The sequence below is a fragment of the Impatiens glandulifera genome, chromosome 5 (genome assembly GCF_907164915.1).
Source record: "Impatiens glandulifera chromosome 5, dImpGla2.1, whole genome shotgun sequence".
In the NCBI taxonomy this organism is placed as follows: domain Eukaryota; kingdom Viridiplantae; phylum Streptophyta; class Magnoliopsida; order Ericales; family Balsaminaceae; genus Impatiens; species Impatiens glandulifera.
In genome coordinates, this window is record NC_061866.1 from 9,477,521 (window position 1) to 9,492,604 (window position 15,084).

Sequence of the window (15,084 nt, forward strand, 5' to 3'; positions counted from 1 at the left end):
TTAATTTATTTTTAAAAAATTGATAAAAAAATATTTGAATTTTTAATTAAGTCTTGTTATTAGGTTAGAATTATTTAAATAATCAAATATACTAAAATTTTTATTTCACTCTTACTTCCCTCTATCATATTATCTAATTCATTAACTAAAATATTTAAATATTTAATTTATTATTATATTAATATTTTTACTAAAAAATACACCATTTCTTTAAAATTACCATAAATTATAATTTTATAAATAATTCACATATTATTTAAATAATCTTAAACTAGTTATAATAGTTTGCTTGATTTTGAGTTATTTATGATTTTTATTTATTTAAATAAAAATATATTTGATAAAAACAAATTGTAAGTTATATGAGTTTTGAATTTATTTATAATTTTTTCAATTTAACTAAATTTATTTATATAAATAAAATTTGCATGTTTTATGTTGATAAGAAGAAGATTTTGTTCCCAAATTGAAGACAATTTTGTCAATAACAAAACTTTTATTTTTAAATCTTAATATTTTCATTTACTAATAAAAACAAAAGTTTAATTAGTAATGAAATATTTTTACTCAAAAAAGTTGAATAACTCTCTTAATATTAAATATAAATACTTGTTTTTCATTTTATTTATTATGATAGATTTAAAAATGAATTGTGACAACATAGTATTATTTTTAAAATATTTGTTAAAAATGTTTTCTATAAATATAAATGTGTTAATATTATATATATATATATATATATATATATATATATATATATATATATATATATATATATATATAATGTTATTAATCCAAATATAAAAAGATCATTGACCTACTTTTTTTTACCTTCATTAATATTGTTACTAATCCAAATATAAAAAAAATCATGGACCTACTTCTTTTCTTTTTTTCTTTTTTTCCTTTTTTTTTTTTTGAATTGCGAAGTACTCTATTTTTTTCGAGATTTGCCTAAAGCCAACTATTTCATTTCTTCGGGAACAATCACAAACACTTTTTTTTTATTATGGATCTATTACTATAAATTCAATGCGTAATCTCTGCAAACATAGTTCCAATAAAGAGAACTCAATGACCATATTCTTCCCCAATTTTGGGTTTGACGCACATATCGAATATATCGAATAATAGGTCTGAAAAGTATAAAAAAAATATCAAATTTAGATATTTGTACTATGTGGAAGTAAGGCATATATGTTTGGAATAGATTCCATTTTGAGAGAGTTGAAAAAACATTATCTCGTTTGAAAGATATATATATTAGAGTATAAGGCCTTGTTTAATTTGGATTATTTAAATAATTCAAACCACTCAAACATCATTTCACTCCCCTTCTTATCAATTAATCACTCAATTCATTACTAAACAAATACTAAAATATCCTATATTTAAATTATTATTTAATATTTATAAGTTTTTTTACTAAAAATATTCACATCTCCTTAAAATAATCACTAATCATTATTTATTTTCTCTTGTATGTTAATAAAATATACTACAATCAAATCAAGGCCTAAGATGGAGAAAAAGTATGTTCTTTTTATAAGTTTTAAACTACATAAGTTTAACTTTTTTTTAAGAACTTTACTAATTATTTTTTTTATAAATAATTCAATTCTGAATTTAATGATAATTAATTCCTTATAAAAATAAATTTTAAAATTATTTTTGGTTTGAATAAAGTTCCTAATTTATTTATTTTTATTTTGATTTAGGCTTATGAGTCATGAAGTTTGCAAAATTTTAATATCGACCATTTGACTAAAATACAGGTTTTGTCAATCTGCCTAAAACTTATCGACAAGCCCAGAATACTGTCGGCCTCTTTTTCATTATATATGGCCATGTAGCCTTCATTTTTCTAAAACTCATATATTTTATTATCAATTAAATTAATTAATTTATAACTAAAATAATTTTTTATTATTATTAAATATTAATAATCATATTTTTTTTATTCAATAATCAATTTTTGTATCTTCAAACCAAATAACTAAAACATTGAATTATTTAAATAAACCATATAATAGTCTTTATCTTGCCAACAAATCTAATTTCACATCAACTCTCTCTAAGCTAATGAATCATGAAATATATCTCAAAAGAATTATTATTATTATTATTATTATATATATATATAATATGATGCTTAATTTTTAAAGTGTCCGGATTGCCGGGTCGAGAGCTGCGGTTAATTTGGATATTTGGGTCGGATTGTGGGTTGACCCGTCTTTAAATTTAAAATAGTTAAAAATAAAATTAAAAATGCTAGAGGTATGCTTCGAACTTACAACCTAATAAAACAAGTACAACTCTTTAACCAACTAGGCTACAAAGACTTTATGTTTTAAATTCAACACCAAATTTGATAAACGCGGGACGTTTTAATATTAATATAAGTTCAACTTTTTAACTAACTAATCTATATATATATATATATATATATATATATATATATAATGATGCTTAATTTTTAAAGTGTCCGGATTGTCGGGTCGAGAGTTGTGGTTAATTTGGATACTTGTGTCGGATGGTGGGTTGACCCGCCTTTAAATTTAAAACGGTTAAAAATAGAATTAAAAATGCTAGAGGTATGTTTCGAACTTGCAACCTAACAAAACAAGTAGAACTCTTTAACCAACTAGACTACAAATACTATATATTTTAAGTTCAACACCAAATTTGATAAACGCGAGACGTTTTAATATTAATATAAGTTCAACTTTTTAACTAACTAATCTATATATATATATATAATGATGCTTAATTTTTTTAAAGTGTCTGGATTACCGGGTCAAGAGCCGTGGTTAATTTGGATATTTGGGTCGGATTGTGGGTAGACCCGCCTTTAAATTTAAAACGGTTAAAAATAAAATTAAAAATGTTAGAGGTATGTTTCGAACTTGCAACCTAACAAAACAAGTATAACTCTTTAACCAACTAGGCTACAAATACTTTATATTTTAAATTCAACACGAAATGCGGGACGTTTTAATATTAATATAAGTTCAACTTTTTAACTAACTAATGTATATATATATATAATGATATTGAGTAAATGGATACTTGGGGCGGATTGTGGATTGACCCACCCATAAACTTAAAACGGTTAAAAATAAAATTAACAATGTTATCCATAATTTTTTTCACGGTTTTTTTTATTATTAATCGTGCAAATGCACGGGCTAAATGCTAGTTTAGGTTAGTGACTCTTACTGATTTACTTTAACTTAAGATTTATAACTTTACTTTCTTAGAGTTTTTGAGTCACAACTCACAATACATGTACTAGTGAACTGATCCTTTCGAGTATCGCGGAACCGTTCGGTTTCAGGGTACTTCTAATCTAGGTAGTCATCCACTTCGAATTGAATAGTAAGTCAATCCGTACCCCAGATTATGGTATGCGCCGTACCTACAAATCTGTCTACATGGTGAATTGGCCGGCTTCCCCACTATTAATACCGCGTGCCCGGCCATAAGTGCCCGGCCATAAGTAAGACAACATATACTTTTGCATATGGCCCAAACGTCTCAATTGTTATTATTAATTAATTATAGGCTCAATTATATATATATATATATATATATATATATATATATATATATATATATATATATATATATATATATATATATATAAAAGATTAATAATCAAACATTAGACATTAATTAAGTCATTTTGCAAAAACTCTTCTTATTTAAATTACTTTATTTAGATTTTTTTTAATTTGGAGTGAACAAAATACGGTAAATTGTGTCTATACAATAGTGAAATAAAATTATATCTGAATTAAATATGTCATCAATGCCCTATATACAAATTTTTTTTTTTCAAATCAATCAAATGAAGGCAATAAATTACTCTAGACGACTATCTCTTTTGTTTCCGGTCTTATAGCCTTAGTGATTTAATTGACATCAAAGCCTTATTCATGACAAATGATTCAATTGTTCAAAGTATTAGAAACTCTTTTTCCGAAATAAGTACAATATAAGCTGTTCTAATGTCATTCTCATTCTAATCCTCAATTTTTATAATTCTGAAATATAATGTCTTCATTTGTTTCTCTTTAAATTTCATAAATTGTACAACCAAAAAAGCAATTGATCAGAACATGAAAGATGAAGTTACATGTTTTAGTTTAGTCTTCTCGACCATGAATTCTCTTATTGCAAGTCAACCGTTTGAAAAGTTTAAGACCATCATGCATTTGACATATATAAGAAACAAGAATGCAATTACCAAAACGATGTTAAGGAGATTGAGTTTCTATTGTGCAAATGGAGCAGATCTCCCTATTTTTTTTTTTTATGAGTCTATCACGAAATGATAGCCATAATTTTTTTTTTTAAAACGACTTAGTGCCATTTAATTAAAAAATCCCAAAAGAGGGAAATGAGTTTCAAGAAACAAAACTGGACAAACCCTAATTTTGTTGAAAACAACAACTGAGTTTTAAACAATTGAATTACAGAACAAACAGAATAACAAACAATTGAATTACAAACAAGTCATCAAATAAGAACTATTTGAACCTTCTTTTCATTGTAATGATTTTATAGGGGACATTCTACATTTGACTGAGTTTCTAACTGTCTTCATTAATCGGAATTCCCCTCCATGTATGTATAAAAATGTTGCCATCAGAAACAATATCCTCCCAAACTTTTTATTCTATTATCTTATTTGTGTTATGAATTCTTGTATTTCTTTCTCTCTAGGTATTGCAGATCAGGGCTTCAAAGAAGAATTTGAAAACATCCGCATAGAAGTTATTGCCTTAGCCTTTTTCTTTCAAGCTCTATGCTTTCGTTCCATGTACCTGAAAAGTTAGTGATATTCATGTTTTGAACAAAATTGATCAACAACTTGGATGTAAACGCGCATTCTTCAAATAAGTGATCAATGTTTTCCTCTTTTACTACGCAAATTGGGCAATTGACGTTTGAAATATTTATATACTTCTTAATTATGTCTCTTGTCGCCAATCTTTTCATGAATGTCAACCAAATGATGAATTGTGTCGAGGTATAACCTTTGAAGACCAGACTATTTTATGCCAATTGATCATCACCTCCTTTGTTCTAATGATCTCCCATGTTTTTCCTGCCACAAACTTTCCATTCATAACAGTATTTTAGTTATTTATATTAGTGTTTTCATTGAATTGCATATTATTGATCAGATTCAGAATTCTGACTCCTTTTAGAATACTCCTCAAAATAGAGGTGCATTTTTCTTCTTGAATATCCCTGACTGAGTATAAGAGACAATTTCTTCTGATTCTGGCTCTGATAGATTAAAATTCCTCCCAAAAAATTATGAGATTATTCTCTAGCCATTGATCGTGCCAGAATAATATTCCCCTTCCATTATCGATTTTGAACTTCATCATCTAATATGTCTTTCCTCTAGTTCTTAGGATTTTCTACAATGACCATGTCATTTCATTTTTGATTTTGTTATGTCTTAAAATGACTTTCGTGGATAGGGATGATAATGAGGCAGTTTGGGGTGGAGAATACATTTACCATCCCCGCCCCATTTTACTTCGGGAATACTACCACCCCCGTCCTGTTCGGTTTTGAGGAATCCCGGCAGGACATTGTTTATATAATATTCTCTAAAAAAACAAAAATTTATATAAACAAATTTTATAATATATATTGTAATATATTGAAAATTTATATTATTATAAAAAACAATAAACTTAATTTTTTTATAAAATATAATGAATAAATGAATTTATTGGTGATTTTATATATTTAATTAAGTTTATAGTGTTCGGGGTAGAATATGGGTGAGATCAGAGCGAGGGACACAAATATCATCTCTGTCCTATCCCCAGTCAACTACCAGTCAAACTGGGGAAAAATCGTCCCAAACGATACAATTCGATTAGTTACTAAAGATCGATTTTAAATTGTCATCTTTATTTTTTCACTAATTGACCTTCGGGATTTTGTCTATGAGTACATTCCAATATTTGTCTATGTTGAATTTCCATTCTTCCTTCGCCTTTCAACTCAATTCTTCTCTGGTTAATTAATTATTATTTTACTAATATAATTTCATTCTTATTATTTTATTATAAAATATATTTTAAAAAATATTGGGATTCAATTTTATTACATAACTATTTTACTTAAAATCTTTAACTGTCTAAAACACACCCATTTACTTTGTTTTGTTATAATATTACTTAAACTACTCATTTTGAATAAATAAAATGACTTTGTTAATAAATTAAAGAAAAAATTATTGATCATTCAACTCAATAATAGAAAGAATCCACTTCTTTTACATAAAAAAAAAACATTTTTAAAATTAAAGAATTTTTGCAAATAAAACTTCTATAGTGGGCCTAATACTTTATTGGTCCAAAGCTCTCTGGCATATATTTAAAACTAATGTCAAATTTTTTTGTAAAATAACTAATGTCAAAAATTGGGCACAAGATCAACTAAGCAATAGGAGTACTAAACCCAAAATTCAAAACCCAAAAGAAATCCCAATGATAGGACTTAGAGCTTATTTCATTTTTATTTGTATTTTGTAGGGATTTATTTATTAAAAATTATTTGTATATTTAAAATTTAAATTTAATAAAAATAAAGTAAGAATATTTTAATATTTTAATTACTGATTTAATCCTTAGAATAATATCAGTGATATAATGTTTTTTTTATTATTAAAAATTAGATAATATTTTAAAATTTTAAAAAAGCACATGAAACGAGCTCTACACGGAGCAGCAGTAATGAAAGATCATCAATTGACTGATCCTGCCAAAGTACTTGAAATCCAAAAGGGAATCATGATATATAATTAATACATTGATTTCAATGTTCAAATCGAATCGAAATTACTCGATTCAAACGGAAAGGTTAAACTGAATTTATTACGATTTATTTTTATGAGACTAATTTCAACGATTTGGTTTGTCGGTTCAACTTCACTCAAACAAGTGTTCAAACTAATTAAATGTTTAAAAAATAATATTTAAATAAGAGAAAAGGAAATAAATCGGACAAAGATGAAAAATGTATTATAACTAATAGATCATAACACACATTTAATCTAATAATAGTGGTGGAATAATATCATATACTTTAATTTCAAAATTGTTAACTTAATTTTAACGTGTAATGTTTAGTAAAAAAATTATTAAATAATGCATTTGTGTTTTGAAAATTATGTTAGTAATTCATGATTATGTTACCGAATCTTATTCATAATATTTGTATTTGTTTATACGAATGAAAATAAGTATCGGTTGTTATATATATATATATATATATATATATATATATTTAATCTATTTTAATAATAAAACGACTAAACTGGACTTCTTACCCCCTTAATTGATTTGTCAGTTTCATGTAATTGTTCAATTAAGAAAGATTACTTCATAGAATTTTTTTAATTGTTTGTTATTATGATTATTTTGTATCTAACTTATTTTGTTTTCAGGTTGCTAACTTAGTGGTAAAGTATTAGACTTTTAAGTCCGATGAGAATCTTTTATGCAATTGAAAAAATAGAGTGAATAATATTTTGTTTTAAAATACAATATGGTAAAATTAATATAAAATTAATTATTAAATATCATGATTATTAGAGATAAACTTAAAGTTAAATATATATATATATATTATGTTAGTCTTTTGTCCGTAACAAAAATATATGAAATAATAATTCTATATATTTTAGAGTAAAATGTTGTGCAAAGTAATTCTCAATCTATTTTAATTAATGTTTTCTTTTTGTTCTTGGTATCTCTACTAAATTTTTTTATCGCAATTTTGATCCATGATGGAAAAATATCACAATTCCCTTTTTTTTAATGAGGTTACGTGATCAAAAACAACTAAATAATTTTCGATTGTAAATGGTGGAAAATGTTTCAACATGATCTTTTGAGAATTTTTTACTCCATTTCAGGAAATCAGTATAAGTATTGTTAATAACATATAATAAAAAAAAAATTAAAAAAATCAAGAATGGGTTTCAAGATCAAAGAATGAGTTCTAAGATCAACGATTTTTTTGCGAGTTAATACCATCCAAACATATGTTTGCACAAGTTGTTGAAGAAGCCTTTAAAACAAGACTGTCAAAATCGAGAGTTTGCGTAGAATCGTTAACCATTTGTAAACTTGTAAAATCTAGAGTTTACGTGAAATCGTAAGAGTTTAATTTGAAAAAATAATAGTTATATATTATTATTATTTATAAATATAATTAAATATTTTATACTTAATCAATTTTAAAAAATTATATATTTTAATATAAAATTAATTAAAAAATAATAATAAGTAAATAACACTATAAAAATTATATTTACAAAATTAATTATATTAATTAATTAATTTAAATAAATAATAACTTTAACTTTTAATTTAATTAATATAAATTTGTTTTTTTAGAAGTAAAATCGTATAGAATCGTAAAATCGAAATTATTTATAAACTCGTAAAATCGTAAAATCTTATTATCATAAATTTAAAATCGTAAGAGTTACTTAAAATCAGATTCGTTAATCATATGTGAAATCGTAAAATCGTAAGATTTTAAGAGTCAACTCGAGATTTTAACGGCTTTACTTTAAAACAAAACAGAAAAGATTAAAAATATGATAAACATTATAAACTCATGTTCTCTAGTCAATCAATTGCAAGACTGATGCAACTTATATTACAGATCAAGTAGCCCTCACTTGAAAGACTTTATCACTGTATCGTGCCCTCACAGAATCAAAAGCAATGGTTTTTTCTTATTGTTGAAGACTTCATTTCTAGAAATTCAATTTTATGAACATGGGACTAAATAATTAACCTAGACAACACAATTTTAAATCTAAGAATAGTAATCACAAAAACCAATGGGATAATTGGATTATGTTTTAAAATATTATTCAATGTAAGTCAAGATTCCAATGACATAATTGAAAGAAAAAAGAAAAGTGTGATATTTTCTTTTTCCAAACTTATTTCTTAGTACAACTCTTTTGATTGAAAATTTATTTTATTTAAAAAAATGATTTAAAAGATAGAATGTATAGTGTGGGGATAACAAGAGGGGATATGATCTCATCTGATAAAAAAAGTGAAGTTGTGAGCCAAAAGAGAATTAATGGGTGTCAATGATTGTGGACAAAGAAAAGAAAGGATCTTTACCTCCATGGCCATTCAATGCTGATGCCATAGGATCATTCAAGATAAGAGATGAATATGAATATGAATATACACAAGAATACAACTTTGATTTGGAATTGGAAAGATGAAGATCTCTAATATTGTTGTTTGTATGGTCTATTACAACACTTGTTAAGTGTCCACTTCCTTGTATATATATAATATTGTTGTTTGTGTGATCTATTACAACACTTGTTAAGTGTCTACTTCCTTTTATATATATATATATACATTGGGCTGAAAAATGTCGACCATACCTTCTCCCATGCTTCATTCCCTATTTTTATATATAAATACTATTTACTTTTTTCTTATCAATTTAACTAGAAATATATCTAACATTTTATATCCTCAAGAAAAATGTGATCCTCTTTTATCCTAATGAAACTGAATTTATCAAGTATTTGTAAAAAAAAAAAAAAAAACTCTGCTCGGTAGGCTATTCAAATCATTGTGTGCATGGTTATCATATTCATTACACAATACATAATAAATATTGATCAAAGTTCTCTCATATGGACCTTTTTTTCTTGTCTTAGTTAATGAGTGTCACTTTGTTTATTATCTACTTTATGTAAACGTTTAAATTAGGGACGGATTTAAAAATTATAGTTTGATTGGTTTTAAAAAAATTGAAATAAACTTAAAAATGAAAAGTATAGATAAAACGAGTAAATCAACGTAAGTTTTGCTTTATTTTTTTTATAACGATATAAGCAAATACTGAAATAATTAAAAATAAAATAAAAAATTAACCAAGAATGGCACCACACATAAATTTGGCCTAGTATAAAGATAATAGATCTCTATATTCTGTGTTGGTTCATCTTTAAATTGTTTGTTTCCTGTTTTTTTGAATTTTCTTCTTTCGCTCATTTTAACATTTTTGTGTTGATTGTATGTAGTTAATATTTTATCCTTTCGATACCACCGATTTTATTATACAAATTTCATTTTTTTATTTAGAAAAAATATTGTAAATCGATAAAAGTTGGCTTTGGAGGTTCGATCTGACGTAGAGTTGTTGTTTTATTTTGGAAGCGGTTTAGTCCCATTTCATTAAAAAAAATCTCCAAAGAGGGAAATGAGTTTCAAAAAATAAAGATAGACAAATCATAACTTTTTTGAAAACATCAACTAAATTTCAAACAACTGAATTACAAAACAAACATAACAACACACAATTGAATTACAAACAAGTCATCAAACAAGAACTACGTGAACATTCATTTCCTTATAATGATTTTGTGGGGATATTCCACATTTGACTGAGCTTTCAACTATCTTCATTAATCGGAATTTCCCTCCATGTATGTATGAGAGCGTTGTCATCAGAAACAATATCATCCCAAACTTTTTCTTTTGTTCTCTTATTCGTGATATAAATTCTTGTATTTCTTTCTCTCCAAGTATTGTAGACCAGAGCTCCAAAAAAGCATTTGAAAACATTTGCGTAGAAGTTATCGCCCTTAGCCTTTTTCTTTACAAGCTCTATGATTTTGTTCCATGTACCTAGAAAATTAGTGATATTAATGTTCTGAGCAAAATTGATCCATAACTTGGATACAAACGTGCACTCCCCAAATAGGTGGTCAATGATTTCCTCTTTTACTACGCAAACTGGGCAATTGATGTCTAGAATATTCATATACCACTTAATTATGTCTCTTGTCGCCATTTCCCCCCGAATGTCAGTCAATGGATGAATTGGTATCGAGGTATAACCTTTAAAGATTAGAGTATTTTATGTCAATCGACCACCACCTCCTTTGTTCTAATGACCTCCCATGTTTTTCCTATCACGAGCTTTCCACTCATAAAAGTATCCCAACTGTTTGTATAAGTGTTTTCATTGAATTGCATATTATTGATCAGATTTAGAATTCCGGCTCTTTTTGAAATACTTCTTAGAATAGAGCTGCATTTTCCTTTTTGAATATCTCTAACTGAGTACAAAAGATAATTTCTTCTGATTCTGACTCTAATAGATTGAAATATTTTCAGAAAAATTATGAAATTATTCTCTAGCCATAAATCATGTCAGAATAATATTCCCCTTCTATTACAGATTCTGAACTTCATCATTTAATATGTCTCCTCTTATTTTTAGAATTTTCTTCAAACACCATGACATTTTATTTTTGATTTGACAGAAGATATTTTAACAAATGCTGTTTTGATATTATACGGATCTTTTGGGTCATAGATCCACTCATTCCATAAAATTTGATCAACTTAAGATTTTATTTTATTGAAATTTTATAAATAATTTCAATATAATGAAACAACCTTTCACTTTTTTTTTATTAATTACATCATTTAATTATTAATTATTTTTTTTTTATTTATTTAAAAAAAATATATAATAAATCTGAAGTATTTTTATCAAACAAATCATAATTCTCAACATCACTATCAATCATAATTATTTAAATAATTCATAAATAGTTAAAAAAAAAAAAAAAAAAAAACTCTATTCTGAACAAGGCCTCGGACTAGGTGGTGCCACTATCTGGAAAAATAAAAAATAAAATGGATCACTATTTGGTTTTACTTTGTTTAAGTCAAGCCTTAAAACAACTTATTTACCTATTAAATAGTTATGTATTTAAATCTTCTAACTTGTATTAGACCTGTAGTTAGTAGTGTATACTCTGCCTTGAGTTTGATTCTAATTCTTTTTTATAATTTACACTAAATTTTAACCCCTACTAAAATTTTCTGTTAATATTATTATGCTAAGTCAGTTTATGATTCTCTTGGTAGAAAAGTTTTGGACTTGCTCAATTTCCTTTGTCACTCCATTATATAGTAGTAATCTTTTTTTCATTTATTAATTGCTATTAATTATAAAGTTTTAATCAACAAAATTAATTTAAGTGACAAAATCAGTGTCTAAAAGATAAAAAATTACGTGTTAAAATTGAGTTAGGATTGTGTGATAGAATATTATTAATTATACTTGTTTATTCTAAGCTTATATTTGTTTTGTAAAAAAGAATTGACTTGATTATCTAGGTTAAAGAAAAAACAAAATGAATAAAAGAAAATGTAAGTAAAGGAAATAATTTGTTGCCATAGTATATTTTTTAATTAGATTTTGATTTATTTAAAAAATATTGATTAGTAATGATTTTGATAAAAAAAAATTAGAGGGTATTAATATATAATTATAATATATATTGTTTTTAAAATTAAATAATATTTTATTATTACTGAATTAAATAATAATAATAATAATAATAATAATAATCAAAGGCCCAATTGTCACTAGAGTCTCGATCTCTTTATATCCACCCATGTTAGTTGGTACGCATATTATGGGATTATTGTCATTTTTAATTTGAATCCTTCTTTTTCACAACTTCTTTATTGTCAATAATATGAAATATATATATTTCAATTTCTCCTATTAAAAATATATGATTTTATCTTACGACTTTTTTCCATTAAGTAAATTTATTTATTAAAAGTATTAAACTATATATATTAGTTCATTAGTTACTTTCATTATTTGAAATATCTTATTAAAATAAAGTCAAAATCTTACTGTAATGAAGAAGTTGAAGCATTTCCATAGGACTATGACATTTTTGTATTCATACAATTATTTGAATAAAATATGTTTTGAATGGGCTTGTTCATGGTCTCAAAAAGTATATTATATTTATCTGTCAAAAAATACAGATACTCAAGATTAGGATATGATTCAAAATAATTTGATAATGCTCTGAAAATAAACCTATATATTAAATGACACAAAAATGACAATAATTTCTAATAACTACTTAGAAAATAGAAATAGGAGGTGTGTGGATAAGGTGTTGTGATAAATTCTTTTAAGGATTAATTCTAATTTTGAAAAAAAATATATATATGTATAATAATGAAATGAGTGTAGATCACGACACAACATGATTTCTAAATTTATTTGACTCGTGATCTTATCTAAAATTTAATTGTATTCTATAAAAACAAATTAATATATATTTTTTTTATTTTCTTTTTCTTTTTAATGTTGAAAATTCAAACACTTGATATTTAAGTATATTTGAAACCATTTTTGTCATTCTTATAAAAATATTTATATTTAAAAAACAAATTATAATCTCAATCATTATTTAAACAAATTTATATTAAATAAAGTAAAAAATCTATTATAATTTAAATCAATTTATAAAATAATATATATTATAAAAAAAAATGGAACAACGGATTAAATATGTAGCCCGCAAACACACTTAATCATTTAATCAGTCACATAATTTATGTAGCCGTAAACACACTTAATCATTTAACTAGTCACATAATTTACCGTCTGACGGACTCGAATTCAGAATTTTAGGATAAATATTCACCTCTTGTTGCAGCTAGGCTAGAAGATGGGGCAACAGATTAAGTATGTAGCCCGCAAACACATTTAATCATTTAACTAGACACATAATTTGACGCCTGACGGGTTTGAACTTAGAACCTTAGGGTGAGTATCCATAATATATTATAGATTATAATACATACAAATAGACTTCACTAAGTTAGCTTAAGTAACAAAAGTAGTTTTTAAGATACCAAAAAATCACTATTTTTATATATTCAAAAAATAATTATAATAATTCGTACGAATTAAAAAAACACTTTAATATTTTTAATGTTTCCAAAAAAAAAAAAAAAAAAAAAAAAAAAAAACTTTCACTTTAGCTATTTAAATAACAATATAAATTATTGAATAGAATTGGTTTTTCAACTTAGGAATATCTCATTCATCACAATGGCTCCTCATTTTGTCGAGGACTTTTTTAATCTTTTTTACAGAAAATACTTTTAAAGTGCATAAATAGTAATATGAAGTATATCTTTTGCATTTAATGTTAGCAATAGCCTCTAGAATATTGTGAGCCAATCAAAATCTGCCTAACAAACCAAATAGAGACACAAGTCTGACTTTTCTATGCCTATGTTTTGTTTGTTATATATTTTTCACACATGCTAACTCTTTTTTTAAAAGAGATTCATATATAAAATGAAAAATAAAACGATTAATTTACCCCATGACATCTAATAAAGTAAAAAAGAAAAACTTGTTTAACTCTGAAATATTGAAGAAGAGTTACCCCTAAATTCTAAAGATGAACCCGAATATTCGTTAGAGTAAAAATACAACATTATTAATAATTTTAATAAGATAACTAGTATCATTAAAAGTACAACGATTACGTTCGAGCTAGATTATCCATCAAAAAAGAACAGACATAAAGATCTGTTGTTTATCCAAAACGATGATAATTGTCGCCTCATTTAGAGGCCCCAACAACGGTCAAAAGTACCGAGGGCCGACAAAAAGTTTGGGGTTCCCTAAGTTACGATATTCAAAATGTTCAAGAGTCTCGTCGAAAAATAAAGAGGATGCTTCATCAAAACCATACGAAGTGATAGAGGCAAGGAATACACTTCTAAGGAGTTTCACAAGTTTTGTGAAGACGAAGGAGTAGAACGAAAACTAGGAGTAAAGTACACTCACTACAACAAAAATGACTTTCGGCGACGCTTAAAAAGACTTCTGCCAACCTTTAAAAGCGTCGCTAAAAACATTACCGACACTTATTCTTGCGTCGCCAGAAGCAGGGTGGGCGCAAGTTTTTACCACGCTTATTTAAGCGTCGGTACAAGCGTTGCCGAAAGGCGAAAGTTTTAACAACGCTTATTTAAACGTTGGCAAAATTAAAAAGCGTCGCTAAAAGTCTATTTTATTTTTAAACTATTTTTTTAACCTTTGTTTTTTTTTTTCTATTTTCATTTTAGATGTTATTTTTTTTATCTCTATTCTTCTCTCAAGTACCTAATGAACATAACCATAAACCTTTAAGGTGAACCCATAGTCCAG